General features: G+C 35.6%; 1 protein-coding gene across 2 annotated transcripts in view; it reads left to right on the top strand.

Moving 5' to 3' along the window:
- The window catches only part of Hecw (Hecw ubiquitin protein ligase), a 469,561-nt gene that overhangs the window by 1,420 nt on the left and 440,864 nt on the right, over positions 1–27,277 (top strand). The window lies entirely within an intron of this gene.

Raw genomic sequence — 27,277 nt, forward strand, 5'->3', positions numbered from 1 at the left:
TTGAGAGAAAGTGAAAGTTATAAATACCATTTAAGTATGGATGCAAATGCTTACAAAATAGGAATTATTGTATTAAGGTACTATAAATATTTAAGCACATGCAAATTGACAACTTTCTTTATTTGCCATCCTCCTTCCTCACTCTGAAAAGGCACTGAATAGAATAGAAATGGGTCTCTACATTCATTTTTATTGGCAGACATAGGTAAAGGTAGTCAGAGCCTTCAAGTCACATGATTGATTAGTGATATATCTACAAAATATATATGAATTATATATTTAAGTAAGTGAATAATAATTGTTTTGATATTTTTTTCCTAGAAAAATTATTGAATTCACACATTTTTTGCTATACAGTTCTGCCATTTTCTACATTTTAGTTATTTAAATGTGTTCAAAATTGTTATAAACATCTCCCATTTTATATGTGGTATTTGTCCTTAACAAACAGAACCTTTTACTCCATCCTGTACAAGTTGAATAGGGTTTAGTTTCCAGATGCAGTAGGGTTGCATATGTTACAAACTGATGTTTGTATACATTAACAAATGCCAATTTTTCACCATTTGTCTTCCAACAATATGTTCCCTTCTAAAGCTACTGAATCATTTCTGCTTTATTTATTGCAAATACAGAATCTTTGTGTGATGTGATAAGAATAATTATTTAGATATTTATATCATGCAACGAACAATCAAAGTATATTAGAATTAAATAATACAAAATATTATTTAATATTTATTTTGGGTCAGGATCATTATTATACAAATATCAGACAATTGTTTAATTGTTTTGTAATTTGAAATGTAAAGTGTCATGATTCTTGAAGGAAATGTTGTGTAAGCAATTTGTGTGTTTGCAAGAATTCACTTTTACATTCAATTGCAAAATCAGGATAAAAATAGACTTCATGAAGTAAAGATGTAACTATTCTACCAATTACTTAACTTTTTCAAGAACCAACACCTGCTCCAAAATACAGCCTTTTCCCTTGGTATTATTACTTGGTGATCCTTTCCTCACTGTTATTACAGTTAAAACTAGCTCCCATTGATCATTTACTCAAAATATTCACATTCATATCTACATGATAAGCACCAGTGTGAACTGACTGGATCAGTCTTTTATTTTACCAGAGAGTGCATTTTCTGTTAAAAGATCACTTATCTGGTCATAGAGGCTCATGCCTTTGATGGGTTTCTTCTAGTTCTTATTTGGTGGTAGGTTTTTCCAATGTTTGACTTTTAGAAACTTTAAATCTTCTACTACTTTCTTTGTTGATTTCTCCTTTTTCTTTTTGTTCTAGCTTCAGTTTCAATGGATTTCCTAGACATTCTCCCTTCTGGCATCCTAGTTACATGCCTGAGCCTCCTCAATCTCTGAACTTCTCCAGCGTTAATTTTGGTTATCAATATAATTGCCTTATTTTATTCTTTGTTCTTTGCTATACATTACCTTTTTTATACCTCCATATATATCTTTGGGCTCACATCTATCCAATTTTTACTTTATTTGTTTGTTAAAGTTCCAGCCGTGCTTACATAAAGCACTGAACATTGGACAACTATGGTGTAAATTCTGCTTTTTGCTAATCCTGTAGACAGTCCATCTAAAAATGCTTGCTGTGTAGAGGTTACATTTTTATCCCACATCTTTTAACTGAATAACATTCATTTAGACATCTTTAGTTTAGCCAAATAACTAATTTCATATTTTCATTGCAAATATCTCTTAATTTTATCTAAACAATTTTCTTCCAACATAATAATTTCATCTTTTTTGATCAATTGAGACTTTCTATTACATTTTTGCCACCTCTGTTCATCTTATTCTTTCTATTCTTAATTAAAGAATATTGTCTTTCACTATTCCCAAAACTTTATTTAATGTTGGAATTTCGTCATTAAAATACTAGTAATGTTCTTTTATTCTTAGAATATTGTAATTACTTAATATACTTGGGTGATGCTGAAACAACTTTTCTGGAAACAGTTTCTTATTTCACTAAGGTTTGTTTAAGAAACTGTTATTTTTATTTTCTTGGTCTTCAAATACTTGTATAGCATTTGTAGGTCATTTCGCAGCAATTGTAACCTACTTTATTTTATTTTTGTACTCTTATTGTGAAATAGTCTGTTAATCAATTAGTTTTGAAGTTATGATTGCATTGAGCCTATAAACAAGTGCACATAAGAAATTATCACTTGATAATGATTTATTACTTTCTTCCATACCAAATAAAGTTTAATAATAAAGTACAACAAGAACTAGCTTTATTTTAATTTCCATAGAATATGGTAAATTTGACATGTTTGCTTTAACATCAGCTGGACAACTTAATCTTACATTGTAAGCGGCTTAATTTAACTCTTAATTCTCAGTTTTAATAAACTGCCTTTGTGGTCATAACTTCATGCATCTGATTTCTATGATATTGTTGTCGAATGCCCCCAATTGCGGCCCTGTGCATTAGAAAAGTATAGAACCATATCCGTCGCCGAACTCACGGTAAAGAGATGATCTTCGAGAATTTCAGTCTTTTCTTCTGATGATTTGATCAGCCCGTTGTTTTCAAGGTAATTCGTTCTCATTATATAAGCCAGCAGGGGCGTTATTAGTATTAGCGATTCTACGCATCAGTGCAAATTCTTCTAAGCGATAATTATTAATGTATTTAGTAATTATGACATTTGTAATTAAGTAAGTAAACATCAGTAACCATTAGCATTTGCATTTATAGTTTCTTATTTCGATTCAACCGCTTGACGATTTATCAATTCAATGTTTTGAGTTTACAAACCGTTAGGTTTTTTGAGTAATTCTTACGTTACGCCAATTAGCAGTCATAAATAATTTCTGTCTGAAGACCCGATTTTGAACAATTTCGAAATTATTCCTGGAACGACCGAGGTGCTGTGTTAATTCTGTAATGTGAAATGTTATGTAGAGAATTAGAACAAATACATATAATAAATAATACTTTTTTTGCCCAAAAGAAATTCTATATAAAGTAATGTATAATATTCTATATAAAGTAATGTAATACTATAATAGTGTAATGTAAAAAAAATGGAACAGTAGGCGGTACTGTGGACTAGCGCGGAGCTTCATAAGTACTATGTTTTCTGTATAACAGAACATCGTCTGCGAAACTCTAGACCCGGATTCCTTGGCTGCTAAGCCCATGAATCAGATTACCAACAACTGTATTTAATAATGTTGGTGACAATACACACCCTTGATGGCACCCCTTGGTTGTCTTTAGGTTTTGGACATCTTCATACGTATCTGTGAATATTATTCTGCTCTGAAGCAACTGAATAATCCACTTGTATGTTGTTTTGTTGATTTTCTTCCTCAGCAGTGCACTAGAGGTATTAACAAATGCATTTTATATGTCTAAAAATGCAGCAAGGGCGACTTCTTCCTAACGTAAATTCCTTTCGAGTTCTGACACTAGGCTGTACACGAGAATTCACCCGATTTTCCTGCTTGATACATCCATTGCCGCTGGTGCAGTGGGTTTTTATTAAGATTGTTTTTCTTAATGAATTTATTCTAGTTTTTTCCATGGCTTTTTAATATGAATGAAGTGAGGCTTTCGGCCTGTATGATTTTACTAAGGTTTCTTGTTTAGGGATAAAGGCCACCCTCGCTCTTCTCCAAGCTTTGGGAATGTACCCCAGAGGTATATATTTGGATCAGGAGACCCATAATTATTTACAGTCCCTCTTGGAGTAACCCGGGAAATATACTATCTGGTCCCACAGTTTTATATGGTTTAAAAGTTGCAATAGCTCCTCTGACCTTTTGAGAACCAAAGATATCTTTAGAGATTTTCTTCTTCTTCATTTTATGTAGACATAACTCTGTCACTGTCCAGTAAGTTGTCGTTCCATGGTTTTCGTGGTCTTCCTACTAATCGTCTTCCTATTGGGGAACCATCTCTTTCCGTCTTTATTACTCTATTTGTTGTCATTCCGCTTATATGATTGTTTCATTCTACTCTTCTATTTCTTACCCAGTTCTTGATGTTCTCCACATTGGATCTACGTTGTATATCTGTACTTATAGCTCTGTCCCATAGTGCCTTATCATCAATTTTTCACCTGTGCTATTTCTAACATTATTTTTGTTCTCTCGATAACATCGATAACATCGATATTCTCAACATGCGGCGGTATACCCACATTTCAAAAGCGTCCAGTTTATTTTTATCCGCTTTCTTTAAGGTCCACGTTTCGGATGCATATGTCGTTATGGGAAAAATAAGCGCCCTTACCAGACTTAGTTTTGTGTGTATTGTTATGCTAGAATTTTTCCAAATTGCTACCAGTTTCATCATAGCTGTTCTAGCAATAGTCAACCTTCTACGTATCTCTCTGTCACGCCCTCCGTCATTTGTTATTAGGGACCCCAGGTATATGAAACTATTTACTATTTCAAAGTCCCCAATTTCTTTAATGTGTTGAAGATTATTCCGAGCTCTGTCTACTATCATGATTTTTGTCTTGCTCTTATTTAGCTGTAGTCCATATGTTTTGCTTTTTTCCTCCAGACGTCTTATTATGTCTTCCATTTCTTCTTGATTTGCCGCGATTATTAAAGTGTCATCTGCATATCTCAAGTTATTGATTTTTTGACCTCCAACTGCTCGTACTCCACTCGAACTCCATCTTAGTCAATTTTCTGTTATAACCGTCCATTTTGTATTTTTTGGGAAAACTAACATGTTAAATTTTCTGGCGGAGCATACTTTGTAGGTCATCTTCACTTAGAGATATTAGTATTGCGTCGTCACCATAGTAGATTATTTTGAGTTTTCTTTTCTCCCATTTGGTATCCCTTTTTAGTTCTTACTTTTTTTTATTATCATCCATGATCAGGTTGAACAATAGAGGACTCAGGGAATCTCCCTGTCTTACCCCATTGCCAGCTTCAATTAGGTCATCTAGTTCCGCAGAGGTTAGCCAGTCAATTCTGGTTGGGTCAAAGTTTGGTTGTTGATTGTTTCCACTAGTGAGTTGCGTTGATCCTGGGAAGTGAACACTTAAAAGATACTCTACAGCCTTCTTCTCGGTGGCCGTATACTCCCCATTGGGCAATTTAACTGACTTGGGTTTATTAGTTATGTCTCTGTAAGAATTCTGTTAACGCTGGCACTTTTAGGTACACTTTCAATGTTTTTATAGAATTCTTTCCAGAATATTTTCTTGGGGAGACGATTGTCTTATAGGTTTTCAGTTTAACCTTATATGCTTCCAAATCACCTGATTTCTTAACTCTTTTAAAGAGCCGTTTCTCGTTTCTCTTCTGAGATCAAACACCTCTTTATTCCATTGAGCTGCTTGTCTGGATGGACGACTTTCTTTTAACGGGCAGTTTTCCTCATATTGGGTGACTATTGCATGTTGCAAACAGTCTACTGCCAGCTCAACCTTAACGTTGTTTTTTGGACTTAAATAGTCACTTATATTGTATTGAATAGAATTTTTCTTTTTTAAAATTAAAGAATTTTCAAAGCCTCCTTTGAGAGATTATAAAGAGTTTAAATTATCAGATAGACCTTCTTTTCGAATATTAATCAACTGCGTTATTAAACTGATTATATCTGTTGAATTTTTTGGTTGTTTTTTATTTTTTTGAGTTTTCGTCCGATGTGCAAATGATTTCTTCGTTAGATGTTTAGCTGCATGTAATGGACTGAATATCAATATCCTCATTATTCAATTCATTGCCAACAGATAAAAATTGTTCTCGTGTTATTTGAGGGCACAATGCTTGCACTAGTTGCTTCATTTCCTCTTAATCTGGTTGATAATAATCTCTTCTAGTTATCTTTTGAAAAGCCAACCTTAAGGAAATATCTTTCGGTTTAATTGAATTTACGGTTGCAACTGTCCACATTACCTCCTCTTGCAGTGACGCCCGTTTTTCAGGTGTTTTATATTCGCCAATATTAGCTAGACTTTATGTTTATTCTATATATCTATGCACGAATCAAAGAAGACGCATGTACTGGGAAGAATCTGATGACGTTAAAAATATACTGATTTCAAGTAATATGTCTTAACCGATTTGAAACCATTACAAGATTCCTCCATTTTAACGATAACCTAAACATAGATCGTTCAGACAAAACATACAAAATTTCTCCGTACCTTGAAAGCCTCCGCAAATCATTTACTGAATACACTGTATGGTAAACCGAATCTAGCGTGGACGAGGTCATGATACCATACTATGGGCGTCATGGTATGAAACAACACATAAAAGGCAAGCCCATACGCTTTGGGTAAAATCGTGGTGTTGGAATCAGAAATATGGTTACCTCATAGATTTCAATATTTATCAAGGAGCCAAGGGAAAACCCAATGAATACAAAAAAGAATTTGGCCTTGGAAGTGGAATAATATTGCAATTTGCTCAACTTATTCCTAAAATACAATGCAATAGGGTTATGCCTCATTGCTTATATGCTGATAATTATTTTACCTCTATGAAACTAATTGATTTTTTAACATCGAAGGGAATAGGTTACGCAATAACCATGCGATCAAATAGAATAGAAAAGTGTCCATTCAGTGAAACGTTCAAAAAATACATACCTGGAATTTACGAAAATTGGTACGACGAGAAAAATAAGGTGCTTTTATGTAGGTGGAATATCAACAGCATAGTTACGTTTGCATCGAATTACCATAAAACGACGCCAGTTTATCAAGCGAACAGATACTCCTTTGCCCAAAGCAAAAAAATCAAAGTAACACAACCACCCTTATTCTCCTTAGTCTCCATACAAAATGCTTGGTTAATTTACCGTAGAATGAGACAAATTATCCCTGAACAACCCGAAATGGATTTGCTGCAGTTACGTCGAAATATAGCCAAAGCCTTGTTGACGATGTTCGGAACTCCTCCAAGAAGATCTGGTCCATCTCAATCTTCCATAAACAACATTACACAAGATGTTCGATTCGACAACATCGGCCATCTTATTTCTACCCAAGAAAAACGAACCCGATGCGTCATTTGTCACTCAACAACCAATAAAAAATGTATTAAATGTAAGGTTGAATTACATGAAAAATGTTTATTAAATTTCATAGCAATACGTACTAATTTTTTTATATTATTTTCATGTCAGTTTATTTAAAACTCTTTTATATGATTTAATAAAATATTCCAAACAATGTATTATTAAAAAAAAATTTTACATCCTAACTGCCCAGTGTTGCGTTTTCGCAACAGCCAATTGTCAAAAAAGAAAAAGTTTTTCATTTTTTAAACAAAAAGTTTTGTTAATTTTGTGACTTTTAGAAGATAAATTTTTCAGAAATTAAAAAAAAATAAGCATAAATAGTTTTGGGCATTAATAGGTTAAGTAAATTTTATAGCTTATAAAAAAATTTACTTTGTCCAATCGGATATCTAAAAGTTACCTTCTTTTGCTTCTTCCTTATTTTATTATACCTTCTTATATTTCAATATATTAGGACGTTACAATACCGTATTATATTTCAATATATCACGTCCTTTTGATAGCCTCAAATTTTTAAAGTAAACATCAACAAACTGAATTTTCTGACCAGTCACGTCCTACCCACCCGCTAAAATCGTTTGTCTTTGTCAACTCAGAACTCAACCCAAAACTTATTTTACACCGGCCTTCCGGTGGATGAGGCCGGATATCTTGTTGTGGTTTACTTCTTAATTCCTACGTCCGGTCGATCACCGACCGGCAAACGTGGTAATCCGATTTTTAGAAGATTTCTTCGATATTGTAAGGCAGTTACAACCGTAAAATGACAGGTCCGGAGAAGACAAAAGAAACGAAGGAAAAAAGGCGACGATAATAGGAGCACCTGCACCTGGGGCGTGAGACGTGATCGTGAAATCGGTCTAATTGTAAAATGACTATACAATCACGATTTCCGGATATTTGAATCTTTTGACATTGATTTTGAAATAGAAAAATATCAAATCTATAAAATATATTGATATTTATCTTCATTGCAGCTCCTTGAATTAAAATTTTTGATTTAAATTTTAATTTTGAATCGACGCTATGGTGTCGTCATTTTCCAATGGACGCGATTATTTTGCTTAAATCTGGATCGTCAACTGTAAATATGCCCAAAGTATTTTCGGTATAATTTCGATTTTTCGATATCAGAATATTTGGTTATACTTCTTTATAATCACTTTATTGAAACAGGAAACAATAGTACAATATGTACTTGTTATGTAACTTCAACTGGATGACAACTATTCTAAAACTCAATTACTACTGTTACTCGAACTGTCAACTTTCTGTATTTCTATACATTTTTTGACGTTGCAGTCTTTATGAGACATTTCGGGATTTTTCTTACGGAACTTTTGTAACAATAGGTAATTGTTCTGCATTTGTTTTTTTGGAAGCCGTCGGTTCTACCGGTCGTCATACAGCTAATTGGCTTAGTGTACACCTTCCTTTACTTATTCTACTTGGCAGATCTGCTACTAAGCTCTCCTTTAACACCCTTTATAACTTGTATTTCGGCCTGGACTACTCAGGATATTTGTATCCATGCGATATCAAACCTTCTTATAGTAACAGTAAGTTGCCATAGGACCGTGTGTGTCAGGTTCAATCAACAAATCTATAGTAATAACTGCAGCACCTGATATGTTATCAGTTGATTCGCGCGTTTTTATTGGGTCATACCTTATTCAAATTTGTCACATTATAATTCTTCAATGATCTCTCGAATATGGTAGTTTTCCATAGGCAAAAATTTAGCCAGGTACCATAAATATCCAGCTCAGTCGAAAGTTTTCCACATTGTGTAAAACACTTCTTTATACCTTATTCATTTTGATAGTAACATCGGTATACAAATATAGCATCCCAATAAATTAATACATGTAACAAGCAAAACCTTATTCTTCTCATGGCGCCGCCTCCTTTCGAAGGTTGGCGATCCAAATGGCAATTGTAGTTTTGGAAACTGCTGCGCGAAAGATTTCTGCGGATGAGCGGTCGAACCATCTCTTCAGGTCTTTCATCTACGAGTTCTGGCGTCTTCCTACTGATTTTGCCCCTGTACTTTTCCTTCCAGTATAACTTGAAGTATCGTATCTTTCGCCTCTCAACACATGACCCAAGTATTGCATTTTCCTCTCTTTGATTATTCTTTGTAATTCTTTTTGTTTACACATGCGACGAAGTACCTCAACATTAGTAACTCTTTGTACCCATGGAATTCTCAACATTCGTCTGTATATATACATCTCAAAAACCTTATTAACTGATCGAAAAATGTGATTAACAATTTTAAAACACCACGAAAAACAATACCAAGGCAAAATTACTTATGCTTCGATAGTACTGAGGTTGGTTTGGTACAAATAAGATATTGGAATATGGTTTATTATAAGTGGATAAGATAAGGATAAAAGAATTTTTGATCTCCGCTCTTCTATCATTCAATGCTTATATGACGTTCAACGTTTCCGACCAATTGACTAGAATTTTATACCCAGTTGACACACTCAAGTATTCGACCCAAGTATATTATAGCTTCAATATTCCTTAGGGACCCAGTTCCATAGTTTTCGGATGACTGGGGGCTGCGTTGTTCCTCTTCCTTTTAGTTTTGTTTGTTCCTGGTCCATTCTTATTCTACTAGAAGATAGGGAATGGACGGTTACTCCCGACAGAGCTGTAACCCGATGTCGCCTGGTACGGCGATGTCGCCGAAGTTGAGCCGTTAGTTCGCACTTGGTCTTGCTCACCTCACACAATTAGCAACCACTACCGAGTATGTCGAGCCCATTCGCCACGACAAAGCAAATACATCTTTATGGATATCCTGGGTAGACGCTACTCCAATTGGAGGAGGGGGGGGGAGGATATCCGTGGAGAGTTAGAGTAGGGATAAGTGTTAAAGTAAAAGTCGACCTTGTACCTAACAAACTAAGAGGATATCAGTGATACAATTGGCGAAGACCAAACAGGGTTTATTGCAGGACGGTCCTATATCGACCAAATATACACGGTGCAAGTAATTCAAATGAAAATGGCGAAAAATATTTGTAGATTTAAAGAAAGCATATGACTCAGTACCGAGAGTTAAGTTGTGGAACGCTACGGGCGATCTAGGTATACCCCAACAGTTGATAACAGTAGTGAAAAACATGTGTAGAAGTAATATTGTAAGAGTAAAAATGGAAACGAAATTTTCCACCAGCTTTAAGACAACTAAGGGGTTGATGCGGGGCTACTTCACATCGCCAACGCTTTTTTAAATATTTTAGGACAGACTTATAAATCTTGGAAAAGGAAATGGGAAGGAATGGAAGTCTGGCAATTTATACACATTAAACTTTGTGGACGATCGGGTGGTTATGTCACAAGATGAAGAAGAAATAAGTTTCATGGTCAGAAAATTGGAAGAAGAGAACTCGAAGAATGACCTAGAAATAGATTTTAGAAAAAGAATACCTAGCAACAAGAGAAGAAGCAGTAAAAATACCGTGAAGACAAAGATCGACAAATAAAAGGCACAAACAAGTTTATATACTTATGATTCATAGTTTTTCAAAGAACGGAAAACAGAACAAGAAATAAAAAATCGCTTGGGACTAAAGCAGTTACATCCGGTGCTATGGGATAGCCACATCACAAATAACGCAACAAAATTTTTCGAAAATACAAAAAAAACGAAGTAAAGGTATGGTCACCGAAATGGAATATTGTATTTTATCCATGGATAAAATCAGAAATGAGGAAATTATAAGGAGACTGGTGATAACTAAGAATGTGCTGGAATATATAGTAGAAAAAATACTAAATTGGTATGAGTACGTCAGAAGAACAGATGAAAATAAAAGATTGTAGTTCCATTGGGAGGAAAAAAAGAGGCAGATCTAGGAGGTCGTGAAGATATGATGAGGTAGACGAAGCAATGGAAACACGAAACAGAACGGGAAATCGCAGGACAGAGATATATGGCGACAAGGGTTGAAAATAGGAAGACAGTTGAAGACTAGTGTTGAATGTTCAGAAAAAGAGTTGTATATTTTGTTTGTCCTATCTTTAGGAATCCTGACTTATATCTGCCAAATATGAAGGAATTTTTCCACCTAAGAGATGATAAAGGTTAACAAGATTAGAAAAAATATAGGATATTATCGCCTAGTTTTTGTCACATAATCTTCATTGAGAAGGAGGTAAATGGAAGACAGAATGACTGAGCAAAAATTTATTGTGCACATTTCGCGGTTAGTTCTTGGTATTGGCTTAAAATTGTAAGAAACGTGTATTATATTTTGCAACGACCTTTAAATCTTCCTAACCTATTCAAATATTTGTTACTTCCGATAGGTCCATTCGTCTACACCGTCGTCGACCGTCCAAATTCGTTGATGTGTCATCGGATATCCGCCCGGTCCTTTGTCTAAGACCGACCCGTTGCCCAATTAAGCCTTCCCTCTCAAATATTATTTAGACTGTTAGAAGTGATGGGACGCGACACGAACAATAAGTAAAAAAATGCAATGCGAAATTCGAGGGGTCGGACACGAACACATCTGCAATTAAAAAGGCAAATCACGAATGGAAAAGCAACTGTTATATCTGTGGATCACGAATTTAATGGGAAATTTTACAGAGACGTACACTGCAGCATTGTTTATCTTTAAAACGCCTTTGAGGTGAGAAACCTTTTACAAAATTGCAGGCTGGTAAGCTAGATTGGTTTTGTATCTTTATCATAGGCGTGTTTACTGTGGGTACCGTGTCACTCATACGCGGTCTAGGAGGGGCGCTGAAATAAGGTATTACTCTTCTTAAAACATTCTCACCCCAAAATCAATTTTTACCTCACTAAAAATTGTAAACTCACGTACTGTGTGGGTTAAAATTTTGTGGGTTCAAAAACAATGATCAGTAAATCCACATATCCTATGGCTACAAATTTTAGGGATCCAAAGAGTCAATTAAATATACTAGGGCGGTCCGATAAGTATTAGCGTACAAAAAAAATGAAAATTTTAGAAAAGTGTCGATTTATTTCTTAACATAGTCCCCTTTTAGCTCGATACACATGACCCAGCGACGCTCCAACTTCTTTAACCCGTCTGAAAAATACGTTTTCTCGAGGTCTGCTCTGCAAAGTAGGCTTCAGTGGCGACGATGACTTCCTCATTCGATTTAAATTTCTACCCGGCGAGTGCCTTTTTCAAGTTTGGAAACAAAAAGAAGTCGCATGGAGCTAAATTTGGAGAATACGGTGGATGAGGCAACAGCTCGTAGCCCAATTCGACCAAATTCACCATGGCGACAGCGTAGGTATGAGCCGGTGCGTTGTCATGGTGGAAGAGCACTTGTATCTTCGAAAAATGGGTTCGTTCTTTCTGCAATTCGATGTCCAATCGGCCCAATAATTTGGTATAGTAGAGCCCTGTAACTGAATCCCAGAAAATGGCAGCCATCACCTTTCCGACAGATAGGACAGTCTTCGTTTTCTTCGGAGTACGTTCACCGGGTGCTGTCCACTGTTTCGACTGTTGCTTACGACGTTTATGAAACGACTTAGAATCTCCTTCGTATTATGCTTAAATAACGTCAAACACTGGTCTGAAGTGGTCTCACGGTTGCCTTTGTTTATAGTGAGCAAACGTGGCTCCCATCGCGCCGACTTGCCCAAAATTTCATGCAGGATATGACATACGCGGTCTTTTGACATGGCTTCTGTCTCAGCTATCTCGATCACCTTCAGTCGGCGGTCTGCCAATACGAGATCGTGGATTTTTGTCACGTTATCCTCCGTGGTAGCTATTTTCGAACACCGAGACGTGGCTCATTAAAAATCGACGTGCTACCACGTTGAAACTCGTTAAAGCTAGTTTTAACGGTTGCCAACAAAGGAAAAGAGTCACCGTACACAACATTTTCCTTCCAAAAACAAGAATCGAATCGCCGACCGATATTGCTCCTTTTTCATTTTTCTTACGCGGTCAAAACAAAACTACGAGAAAAGAAAAAATCCTAAACACACCTATGATCCTTATTTAATTAAAATAATTAAATAAAATATCCTATGACTACAATGGGAAGGGTAACGATGGCGATAAAATAAGGTACACTATCTATCTTATCAGCCATAAGCATCTTCTTTGATAGAGTGTCTTGATCCAGCATCTTAGTTGGTAATATGATCATTGATCATCTATGTTATGTTCTTCCTATCCGTTGCTGATTTGTTGGGTTCAATTTATATTAAAACTTTTTTGTTCTTTTTGTAAGTAGGTACTTTTGTAACCAAGGAAATATTTTACAATATCCTGTTGATAAGCAACTAATTAAAACATTGTGTTAGCTACAGTTAACAAAAATTTACTATGTTTTGACTTTTGGAGTCTGTAACTAGTTCGGCTACAAGTATCCTTCAAGTTTGCTAGTGAACGGTTCCCGAGATAATGGAACAAAACGATTTGGGTCACTATCTGTTAAAGGAACAAACTCGTAAAATGTATTTGGATACTATTTTATTTTTTATACAGTTATTATATAATACGAGGCATGTTTTTTAAGTAAGTACCGTTTTGCGATTCCGCCGCCGCAGCGCTACGGCCGGTCCGCGCATGAGCGCTGGTTACCTACATCTATTGTCTACGTACTGACGCCATTACAGTCTGATTCTTCATTGTATACTTGTTTACTCCAGTGTTTAAGATGCCTCCAACAATCGTGAGTCACGCTGATTGTGAAGTACGGGCTGTTATACAATTTCTTAGTGCTAAAGGCGTAAAACCGATCGATATTCATCGTGAGATCGTTGAAGTTTACGGACAAAACATTATGAGTGATGGAATGGTAAGGAAATGGGTGAGAGGAAAATTTGGTGCAGAAAGTGGACGAAAAGGTGAGAGAAAACAGACGCTTTACAATTTCATCATTGTGCGACTGCTTTCCTCAGTATTCTCGTAGTGTTTTGTATCGCATTGTTACCGAGAACTTGAATTACCGGAAATTGTGTTCACGTTGGGTTCCAAAAATGTTGACGGATTTGCACAAAACCAACGTTTAGGCAGTGCATTGACTTTCCTTGAGCGGTACCACAGTGAAGGTGAAGATTTTTTAGACCAAATTATTACTGGTGACGAAACGTGGGTGGCCTACGTCACACCAGAATCGAAGCAACAATCCATGGAATGGCGACATTCATCATTACCCAAAAGAGTGAAGTTTAAGTAAACAATTTCTGCCCGGAAAATCATGTGCACAGTTTTTTGGGACAGAAAAGGAGTATTTTTAGTGGAGTTTCTGCCTCGTAATGAGACAATCAATGCAGCGTCTTATTGTGAGACATTGAAAAATCTGCGTCGTGCAATCCAGAACAAAAGACGTGGCAAGTTGAGTAAGGGTATCGTTTTGCTGCATGACAATGCCCGTCCACATGTGGCTAATCAGACCAAAGATCTCATCAAATCATTTAAATGGGAAACTCTAGATCATCCTCCATACAGCCCTGATCTGGCGCCCAGCGACTACCATTTGTTCCAGCACTTGAAGAAACACCTGGGCGGTCAGCGTTTTCAAGACGATAACGAAGTCAAAACATTTGTGATGCAGTGGTTAACAAGTCAGGCGGCAGATTTTTATCAGGAGGGTATTCAAAAACTGGTGCCACGTTATGACAAGTGCCTCAATATTCACGGAAATTATGTAGAAAAGTAGATTAAAGTACAGGCTTCCATGTAAAAATAAAATTATTGCCATATCTTTGCACGTCTTTTTTTAATTCCAAAACGGTACTTACTTAAAAAACACGCCTCGTAGCTTAAAATATTTGATACGATACTGGATAAATTTTGAAACACGTAGCATTCGTCTTTATAATATCCTTAATATCCTACGAATTCCATAACCTCAAGGTTGACACTATTTTACTACATGGTGCGATACACGTTTCCATTCATTCTATATGAATGACAAACACCACATGAGATTTTATTTTTATTTTCGATTGCTATTCTCAAAAACAAGGTACTAACTTGGATAATGTATGCGGAATGAACTATTTGGAAATTGATTTGTGGCTATGATCATGTATTTATATCGCGAATCGTAAAATATTCGAATTCAAAATATGTTTTGATTCATGTCGTATTGAGAGTTTAATAAGAAAGTATCAGTCACAGATTTTCATAGCTTTCATTTTAGAGGTTTTCAACAAGTTTTTAAAAGTTTTCCTGTGTTCTGGGAGCTTTCTTAATAAGGACGTTTTTTACAATGGCAGAATTTGTTTCAAGTAATGATTGATAAAATTAGATGTATGAAAAGACTGATGCCGACACACGTTGCCCGATACGGGCAACAATACACTGGCTGACAGGATCATTACAGTGGGCATATAGGCCTACACAGAACAATGTAAGCGGGTGCGGGCTAATTCTGCATTTTGGTTGCATTTGATGTTGGCTAAACTGTGCTTGACATAATGCTGATAGAAAAGGCATTCAGGCATCAAATTCTAGAAACTTTTTCTGGCCACAATAATGAAAAGACCTTTTTCAATATCTTCTTCTTAAAGTGCCTATCCGTTCCGGATGTTGGCGATCATCACGGCTATATTTACTTTATTTATTGCAGCGCGGAACAGTTCAGTGGTAGTCGTGTTATACCACTTTGAAGCCAGGAAATGCGTCTTCTTCCCGGTCCTCTCTTACCATTTACTTTCCCTTGGAGAATCAGCTGGAGAAGGCCGTAACGTTCTTGATTTCTCATTACATGTCCTAGATATTCCAACTTTTTAGTTTTGACGGTCATGAGAATTTCACATTCTTTCCCCGTTCTACGCAGGACCTCCACATTAGTAACTCTGTCAACCCAGGATATACGTAAGATGCGCCTATAACACCACATTTCGAAAGCTTCAAGCCGATTCATAGATGCAACAATCAGTGTCCATGCTTCCATTCCGTAGAGCAGAACTGTGAATATGTAGCAGTTCAATAGACGGCATTTTGTTTTTAATGATATGTCTCGACTGTTGAAAATGGTTCTCATTCTAACGAATGCTGCTTTTGCTTTTATTATTCGCTGTTTAATTTCTGTTGAGTGGTCCCATTGGCTATTTAAATTGGTGCCTAGATATGTATATTGCTCGACTCTTTCGATATTCTGTTGGTTGATTGTAAGTTGAGCGTTTAGTATTGGTTTTTTACTAATTGTCATAAATTTGGTTTTCTTTATGTTAAGAGCTAGTCCGTATCTGTTGCTGACTTCTGTTATGCGATTTGTTAATATCTGTAAGTCATTCAGATTATCGGCAAAAACTATAGTGTCATCTGCATATCTAATGTTATTCAACCATTCACCGTTTATTAGTATTCCTTTCGCACAACCGTCTAAAGCTTCCTTAAATACCCATTCAGAATAAATGTTGAACAACAATGGAGACAAAATACAGCCCTGTCGTACTCCACGTTCTATTGCAATTTTATCAGTTAACTGGTCTTCTATTTTGATTTTGGCCGTTTGATTGTAGTAAATGTGTCTGATAATTCTAAGATCTTTGTTGTCAATTCCAATTTCTTGCATTAGAGTCATTAATTTGTCATGTTTTACTCTGTCAAATGCCTTCTGGTAATCTATAAAGCATACGTATATGTCACAATTCACATCCCTGCATCTCTGAAATAGCACCTGTACAGCAAAAAGGGCCTTTAAGTAAATTGCTCAAAGGGCTTATAATTCTATAGTCTTCGTACTTTCTCGCATTGGGTTTTTTTGGAAGATTTATAAAAGTTGACACTAACCACTCTTGGGGAACCACGCCCGTATCATAGTTACTGTTAAATATATTTGTCAACCATTTTATGCCATCATAGTCCATAAGTTTTAAGAATTCTGAGTGAAAATTATCAGGGCCTACTGATCTTTACCATCTTTGGTGCTTTTGATGGCATATTTTACTTCTTCGACTGTAAATGGTGGTCCAGATTCGCAATTGGTGTTTGTTGTAATATCAGTGTTACTTCGTATATCTTCAAAAGTTTTTTCTACGTATTTAATCCAAATATCTCTTTTATGTTCTATTTCCAGTACTATGTTTCCCTGATTATCTGTCAGGAATCCAGTGTTCTTGTGTTTATATAAGCCTGCCGCTTCTTTAATCTTTTTATGGAGGTTAAATGAATCATGTTTTTGTTGTAATGACTCTATCTCTGTACACTTCGAGCTAAACCAATTTTCTTTTGCTATTTTAATAGCCCTTTTTATTTCGTTATTTATGTTGTTGTAGTAATTCTTATTATCTTTAGCGTTTCTTTTGTCTTCCATCATACATAGAATCTCCTCCGTCATCCATTCCTTTTTATTTGTTCTTTCAGGTTTTAAGTATTTCTCTGTTATTATCTTGACTTACTTTGTGCAAATTTTCTAGTTCTACATCTGTGTTATCTGTTTCTGTACGGGCCCATGGTTTTTCTGTACGAGCCCACGGTTTTTCTTTTAGGCGTTTTTGTACCTTTTCCTTAACTGTTTTATTTTTCAGTTGGTTAATATCGTACTTCATAATTTTTGGTCTTTGAACTTTCTTTAAACTAAGTTTCATTTTGGCGATAAGTGGATTGTGGTCCGAATTTATGTCGGATCCCGGGTACGCTTTAACAGATGTTATAGAGTTTCTAAATCGTTTGTTAATAAGAATATAGTCTATTTGATTTCGTACTGTGTGATCTGGAGTATCCTGGAGAGATTTCCACGTATATAGTCGTCTTGGAGGAAGATCATAAAAGGTGTTTGTCACTACGAGCTGTTCAATCAAACGGTCTCCGCGTTCATTACGTTCCCTTAGACCAAAGGATCCCACTAAATTTCCACTTTGTCCTTTGCCAACTTTGGCATTAAAGTCTCCCATTATTAGTATTATTTCGTTTTTCCGAATCCTTTTGACAATATTAGTAAGGTCATTGTAAAATTCTTCTATGATTTCTTCTGGGGCGTCCGCTGTAGGAGCGTATACTTGAATAATGTTTGTTTTTGTGGGAGTTGTGTTTAGCTGAACTAAGAGCATCCTTTCTGATACAGGTACAAAGTGACTGACACAGTTGGCGATTTTATTATTCATTATTAGGCCCACTCCATTTATATGTTCGTTCTTAAGATTTCCTGAGTAGAATATTTTGTGATCTTTGATAACTCGGTATCCCGTATTTGTCCAGCGCATTTCACTTATTCCCATAATATTAATCGAGAGTCTTTCCATTTCTTGAATGGCATTATAGATTTTTCCCGCCTCGTGCATTGTTCTAACGTTCCATGTACCTATCTTTATGGCTGTTTGCAATACTCTTAGAGATCCATCATCTAGAATGTAGTTTGGTTCGTGAAGATTTCTCTTGATAACGACCTGGAAGGCCTCACGGTTTGAGCTAGATTTACCTTCCCTGCCGGATCTTGAATTCCGATTTTCATGATCAGTAGTCGGAATCTTAAAGTTTTTTATCACCATGATAATTGTACTAGAGATACTTACAAGAAATCTTTAATGCAGTGGTTTCTCCTTGCCTTCTGCATCCTTATGCCGTTCACTAAAAGTCTTAGTTCCTCCGCCTTCGAAGCCGATTTCTCAAACTCCAGGACAAAAGAGTGCCCTAAGATCGCAGTATCACAGCCGCTTAACTCATAATGTGAGTGTCGCCTGTGAGTATTTGGAATTAAGTCTACAGGATTTTTACTTCCCACAGCCTTAATCCAGTAATGACATTACTGCTGCCTAATGTCATATCCTCAGTTGATCCGCGGGTACTTATTTGGCAATGCCTTATTCGTACCTGTCCTGCATATCTGCAGGAACTTTCCCTATCAGCCATATGGGACGTGCCGTGTCGAGGTTGAGGATATCCCCCGCCCAGTCTGTCTTCCGTGAAGTACAGAAGAGCCCCTACTCAGTTCGGAGCTCCTCCTCCACGAAAGCGGAGACCGGCCACGGAATTTTTCAATATAATAAAAATTATTCTAAAATAATGGCATCTCTTGAGTTAAAATGTTCCTAAAGTAAACAGAGCCTCCGTTCGGATTTCGGAGTGAGGACTTTTTTTAGGAGGAATATCATTGCAGGTTAAAAATCAAGATAGGTCCTTGTAATCTTGGAAGCCCTACAGGTAATAGTATGGAGGGAGGCATCCGGGGAATAGAATAAAATAGAAATATGCTTTATTGTCACTGAAAATTGTACAGTTTTATGGACAAAGCTTAAAAAAAGTCAAAAATAACAATATAAAATTTACTAAAATTGCACAAATCGTCAATATCACAAAATAAAAGATAATAAAATATACAATCCATTGCAAAATTTAACTAAATTGCAAATTGCATAATAAAACCTTACGAACTAATTTACGAATAAAAGTTGCTGTATGTGATGCCCAAATATATATAAAAATACTTTAGTTACTTGTACATAAAAGTACTGTGATTTCTCTACTATTTCAAGAAACTATTCCACTGAATAATATGGTCTTTGAGATATAGAAATAGGCTTTTGTTATTTTACGGAACTCAAGGAAAGAAGTTGTAGATTTAAGTTGCAAAGGGAGATGGTTGTATAATTTTTTTGCCGAATATAATATAGATAAATTATATATATATATATAAATACTAACTCAGTGGACGGGATCGGTAAATACACATCTCAAAGCTTGAATTTCTGGTGGATTAATCATGATTAGGTCTTGCTGAAAAAACATGTAGGTGTTTACGAATTAAGCAAACGGTTTGTAAAATATATAAAGAGGGAAGAGTTAAAATCCCATGTTTTTTGAATTAGCTTCTGCAATGTGTTATGCTACTGAGCCCAAAAAGATACCGTATTGCTCTTTTTTGTAATTTAAAAATAACATCAGATTGGGCAGCTGTACTGGAACCCCAAAAAGGAAGACCATATTGAAGATGAGACACCAACAAAGAAACATTCGAAACAGATCTTATTGCATAGCAGGCTGAGGCTAGTTTCTTACTTAACAAATCGATATGAAGGGACCATTTAAGGTCGCTGTCTATAAAAACGTGCCAAATCAGGATAAAAACACTTTTGATGTCTCAATCAACACAGCACACTGAAGACTGATTACGCACGAGGTAAACAAAGGCATTGCACTTGCGTATCAATCATTATAATTTGAATTTTTTACTGTTACCAAGATCCTTTGCGAAATCTATACAATTACCGGTAAAAGTAGGAAATAAAGGGTTTTCAAAACAATATTTCCTACATTTACCGCCGCTTCTACTAATTGTATACAATTATCGGTAATTGTGTACAATTACTAGATTATCTACTCTTACCGTAACATATATACCATATGGAGACCGGCCAAATACACAACACCTTAAAACAAATTTCATAGTTATTCTTTTAGCCACTTCTGAAATAATTCAAGCGTTCCATACATTTGACTCACATTGTATGTACATACTTCGTTTTTTAATGTTTTTCCTGGGATACAAGACTTGGACGGGGGATATTTTTAAAGAGTGTTAAAAAGTCCATGTTTATGCAACTTTATGGAGGTCGAGTTTAATAGTGCACCGATCTAAATGTGGGATGGTGTTTGTTTTTTCAGCGCCAGTCAGTTTACTTAATTCGACGTTTTTTTATCGACGCGTCTCGGATATTAATGGAAAGTTACCGTTTTCAAATCTAAACGTATCGAGCATAAAATTGTTCGGTGAATCTTATATTGCCGATTTATATTAGATTAGTTTTTGTAGCAAAATATGCGCTATGTACCTATAAAAACATAAACTGTTTTGTAGCGATTTAGAAATTGTCGTTATTTGAACAATTCTTTTATTTATCAAACTGAACTAGAGACGTCGTATAGTGCATAAAGAAGAAGATGTTGCTGCTGTAGAGAGTAGCAAATAGGAAGACCCGAATCAGTCTATCCGCCATCGTGCGCAGTATTTGGATATGTGTCCATCCACTTTATGGAAGATTTTGCGGAAACATTTAGGTTTGCGTGCTTACAAAATCTTGTAAAATCGTGCTTGGAAACCGCTTGACCGATTTTTATGAAATTCTATGTGTATATTCTTCTTCTTGTTACGATGCCTATCCGTTCCGGATGTTGGCGATCAACATGGCTATCCTAACTTTGCTTGCTGCTATTCTGAATAGTCCGGTTGTCGATGTATTGAACCACTTTCTCAGGTTTTGAAGCCAAGATATTCTTCTTCTCCCTGGTCCTCTCTTTCCAAATACCTTGCCCTGAAGAGTGAGTTGCAACAAGACGTATCTCTGTTCATTCCTCATAACATGGCCAAGATATTCTAGTTTGCGCTCTTTGATGGTGTTAATAATCTCGCCACGATCCACCCATGAAATTCTTAAAATACGTCTGTAACACCACATCTCGAATGCCTCGAGTTTTCTTAAAGAAGCTTCGGAAAGTGTCCAGGCCTCTACTCCGTATATTAACGTAGAAAATACAGAGCATCTAATGCTCTGTATTTTGTATCTAATGAGATTTTGGTAGCAAGTGGTAAATCGTGACTTCTGAAATGAGACTTCATCATTATGAACCCCGATCTCGCTTTTCATATGCGTTGTTTTATTTCACTGGAGTGATCCCATTGGCTGTTAATGTTGGTACCAAGGTATGTGCAGCTGTCCACTCTGTCAATTGGATGTTGGTTAACCAAAAGCTGTGTATTTAATATTTCGCGCTTACTGATTACCATGTACTTTGTTTTCTTGTACATGGCAAGTCGGCATATTGTTGTGAGTTAATTCTAATTTAATGTTCTTATTTTAATTTATTAAAAAGTACAAATAATTTATAACAATTTATTTAACTAATAATACATAATTTATATAGACGAACGTAACATTTAAATCGCGGTCGCGAATCTTCTTCATTAACTGTTCCTCCATATAAAATGTTTCGTTTATATACAAAAACTGCCGTTATCTCGAAAAGTCGACAATCCTCTCGACTAGACTGGGCGGCGAAAACGGTAAGGGCAAACTGGATTTCCCATCGACTCGCCTCGAACTTTGTTTTTATAACATCGTGTGTCAGGTATTCATGACCTAGAAAATACTCGAATAAATAAGGATATTAGTAATAAACATGTTTACAGGTTTTTAATATGACTCATATTTTTACGTAACAATATCTAATGTTGTTTAGACGTGTTCCGTTGACTAATACGCCTTCTTGTAGTTCGCCTAGCGCTTGCTCGAAGATATATTCAGAGTATATATTAAATAACACCGGGGACAGAATTCATCCTTGCCTCACTCCTCTATCTATGGAGACTGCCTCTGTCAATTGGTCATCCACTTTAATATTGGCTGTTTGGTTGTAATATAAATTATAGATGATTCTTAAGTCCCTATCATCTAACCCCACTTTTTTCAAGATGTTTATAAGTTTATCATGCTTTACTCTATCAAATGCCTTTTTGTAGTCGATAAAACAAGTATACACATCACAGTTAACATCCCTGCATCTTTGCATAAGCACTTGGACAGCGAATAGAGCCTCTCGGGTGCCTAAGGAATCGCGGAATCCAAACTGCGTCCATGATACTTGTTCTTCGCATTTTTTATATATTCTGCCGTGTATCACTTTCAAGAACGTTTTAAGTAAGTGGCTCATTAGGCTAATTGTTCTGTAGTCTTCGCATGTCTTGGCATTTACTTTTTTCGGTATGGTCACGAAGGTCGACTTTAACCAGCTTTGGGGTATTTAACAGTTACGTATATGTTGTTGAATACAGTTGTTATCCATTTTATTCCCTGTTCATACATAAGTTTTAGGAATTCTCCACAAAACTCGTCAGGCCCTACCGATTTACCATCTTTAGTTCTTTTAATAGTTGACGTGACTTCTTCAATGGTAATCGGGGGTCCTGTTTGGCACTCAGTGTCTTTAATGGTATTCTGCCTTTCATCTTCAAAAGTTACTTCCACATAATTCTTCCAAGTGTCTAGTTTTTCTTCCACAGTTAACAGTGGTTTGCCTTGGTTATCTGCCAAACACCTCTTCTAGGTTTGTATAAGCCCGCGGCTTCTTCGTGTGTATATGTGTATATTCGGTAGGTCTGAAAATCGGTCGTAATCGTATTTTTCATACTCCTAAGGGGTAAGCTTGATCCATCCCAAATATAATTTATTTTTTGGAGAAAATTTTTTATTTTTAGTTATTTATGATGTGACATTAAGAAATACATACAGCCCTTAATTTTTTAATTGCCATATTAGTGTCCCAAAGATAGTTGCCCTACTCCTCCGAAATCATTTTACTGTTTTTTTACTCCGTGACCCGGAGTGTCACCGACGTATCTAAACCATACCCTTGGCTTGTATGCTGAGTCTATTACGCTCTTCTCTAGATGGTCCATGAAAAGGTTGGCTACAACCGGGCTTAGTGGCCTTCCCATTGCTCATAGCAATGGGAAGCATTAATTAATTAAATGTAATTTATTATTTAAACTCACAGTTATTTTAAACATTTGCTTTAAAGTTTCTATAAGTTCATTAATTGCACTTTCTGGTTTTGACATGACAAGTCCATCAGCAACATAAATTGCTAAATACGTTTCAGAATTTGCAAAATTACCAACAAAAACACATTGATCACTTTTGAATTTTCTAAAGTCAAATTTATTAAGAAAATATACAAACTTCTGGTTTCAGCATCTTGGTGATTGCTTAAGTCCATATAAGCTTTTATTCAATTTACACACCAAGTTCTGTGACTTCTTGCTTTGTAAACCAGTTGGCTGCTTCATATACACACACTCTGGCAAGTCACCATACAAAAATGCAGTCTGTATATAATATACGATAACAAGTCATACCGCACAACCTGCGCGAAAGTGTCTTCATAGTCTATTCCACGTTCTTGCATAAAACTGCGTGCAACCAGACATGCTTTATAGCGAACAGGATTACCATCTTAACACGATAAACCCACTTATTGTCTCTCACTTTTGCACCATTGGGCAATTTTAGTCTCATGTGTTACTAAACTTAACACTAACTTTCTTCCTCCATTGCTTGTTGCCACTTGCTAGAATCCTCACAATTTATTGCACCTTCATAAGTTTTAGGTTCAAATATTTTACAGTAGTTTGCTACACCATAATAGTCAGGCTTAGACAGTGTATTTCTGTTGCGTATTTTATATTACTATCGGCATCATAGAACAGATTGCAATAAAAATTCTCATCATCATGATCTGTTGCTTGAGAACTACTACCTTGTGACATTTCTAAAGTTTATTCGTTTACCAAATTCCCATCAGTAAACATGAGCACGTGTTGATATTCGCCGTCTCATTCGTCAAGAGGCTATAAAATATAATTTATTACCGTAAGCGAGACAGATTCTCATGTTACAGATCCCAACTTGTGATCATTTTAAATTCTAATTGTATCGTGTTGATTTTTAAGTTAATATGTATATTGTGTTATATTTATGTTATAGTTATTGTTAAGTTATTTACTGGTCGTGTTATTTTTAGAGTTTAGTTTAATTGTGATATAATGATTAAATTTCAAGAAATTCTTACACTAACAGTTTCAAAAGTAAATATTTTTAAAAATCATATGATACATAGGTTGTACATCAGTACGACCCTGTTTGGCTTACACGTGGTTCTATTGACGATTGGGAATTTGTAAAATGAATAGGGTTTAAACTCTTTTCATTGTCACATTCTTGAAAATCATACATGGCATCATACTCTCGTTCTTCATTATTATCTATGATTTCAAATTTTAACCTAAAATTTTCCTTCTTATTTTCAATTGTTTCATCTTCATTAAAACATATGGTTCAGAGTCCTGGACTCAACAAAAAGCAATGAAAACATGTTAGGATGTTTCGAAAAATAAATACTATGGCGAATCTATGGAACCTAATGAGGATGGAACAAAATTACCCAGCTAGAAAAACGCTTCTTGATAGACCCATTGGTCAGAGAAAAAGAGGAACACCCAGAACAAGGTTCCTTGTCAACATCGTTGAAGACATGCGAATACGTGCTTGGCGGAGGAAGGGGACGGATAGAGATGACTGGAGAGAAATTCTTCAGGAGGCTAGACAGGGTTGGAAAGCCGGTATTATGATGATTTACAACAACAAAGGTGATATATTACAATGCATAAACTCCAGTGTCATAAAACTACTTAGTCACACCATGAAAATATGGAAGAAAGTAATTGTTAGACGGTTATGCGAAGAAATAGAAATATCCGAAAACCAATATTTTTAATTTTATTATCATCACATTATTTTTTGTTTGTTTTTTTTTTCGTACTCAAATTGGCGTTAAATCCATTTTTTAAAACTCAAGAAATTAAAGACGTCTAACGAGGATGACTAAAGCGTCGCAATTGTTAATTATTATTGAATACAGTCGACTTATCCTGTCGACTGTATTCATGTTCATTCCTGTCTGTTATTCATAATACTAATATCTATTATTTTTCTTTGAAGTTTTTAAGTAATATCCATACTTATATTTCAGTTTTAATAAAAAAAAATATTTTCGGTTTCACATTTTGGTAGAATGTTTTGAATTTTTGACGACTATCGATTTTGTTTTTATTCCTTACCAAACTACAAAAATATTCCTAATTCTCTTGGAATCATTTATGGTTCCGTTTGGGAATGACTTAAGCTGTACTAAATAAATATAAAAATTCACTTTCTTTTGTGATTACGAGCGAACAAAACCCGAAGCAAAGGTCGTTAAAGAAGTTATTATTGATACTAGGATTTACTTATTCAAACAACAGCTAGAGAAATACAGGTGCCAAGGCCACGCAAACATGCTGGATAAATATTTGTTGAACAAACAATGGTTTTCAACGGAATACAGTATGTAGTTAACCATAGAATCCCAGATACCTGCCTCCTTTTGATGTACTATTACTGTTTGTAAAAGTACTTTTGGTACAAACCTACATTTTCAAGGAAATTGTGACTGTTTTCTACAAAACGGATTATTTATAAATAAAAAAAAACTAAACAGTATGTGTAAGAATGTTAAGAAAACGTAACAAAATAATTACAATGTTATCTATATTATGTATGTACCTTTCGTTAACTTTTCTATCGCACTCATCAATACATCAAGGAACATAAAGTTTTTTTCTCATATATGTATAAATCAATTTTGATTGGATTTTAAAAAGTGACATACCATTATAATACTTGATAAGTCAGCAATAAATTCGGCTTAATTTTAGAGTACTATGATTTATTTATGATAAAATAATCAAAGAAAAGTTAAGTGCACAAATTTAATAAAAATGTTAACATAAAAGTCAATATAAACCATAAAAATCTAACAAAAAATGTGTTTAATAATCTGTTTTACCTTCAGCAACATTAATTACATCTTGAAACCTCCTTGGCATGCTTATAATTAAATTATCAATTTCGTTTTGAGAAGATTCCTGTTTAAGAAGATCTTGAAGACCTTCTCTAGTATAAACATTGTGCAGATGAGGAGTAATCTGTATCTGAAGCATATCCCATACATGCTGGATGGGATTAAGACTTGGCGATTGTCCTGGCCACGGTAAAAGTGTAATATTCTCATTATGAAACGAATCTCTTACTGTTGCTGCAGTAAGACCTGCAGCAGTGACAAACGGAAGGACGATAGGTTCTAAGATACTATCAATATATTGAGATTGATTCAAAGTGCCTTTGAATCATAAATTATAGACCACTATATGGACGAACATCCTCTATGTGCCTGAGTCTCTCTTGTCGATAAGGTCCTCTCCAAACTCTCACTCTTCTTTAATCAGGGGAGAGCCAAAATCTAGCTTCATCTGTGAATAATACAGATATCCATACGTGTAAGCCTCACTGCACATCTTCTCGTGCCCACCTTAATCTGAGTCCACGATTTCCATAGGGTAACATGGGAACCCTCAATGGACGTCTGGCGTTTAGGTCAGTTTCACGTAATCTATTCCTCAAAGTTTGGTCACATACAGTAATGTTGTGGGTATTGAGCTAATCCTACCACATACCAATCCTTTCGAGGAGTAGTTTCACGTTGAAAACACCCATATCTTTCAACAGCATTACCAAGTTGTTCATATCGACGCGACGACACAATCGCGAAATCAGGCTCCAAGAAACGTTAAAATATCGTGCAACATCAGCTTGTGAAAGACCAGCCTCAACCATATTCACAGCACTTACCATTTGAATATGTGTTAAATGATGACGCTCCATGACTA

Source organism: Diabrotica undecimpunctata, chromosome 7 (genome assembly GCF_040954645.1).
Source record: "Diabrotica undecimpunctata isolate CICGRU chromosome 7, icDiaUnde3, whole genome shotgun sequence".
In the NCBI taxonomy this organism is placed as follows: Eukaryota; Metazoa; Arthropoda; class Insecta; order Coleoptera; family Chrysomelidae; genus Diabrotica; species Diabrotica undecimpunctata.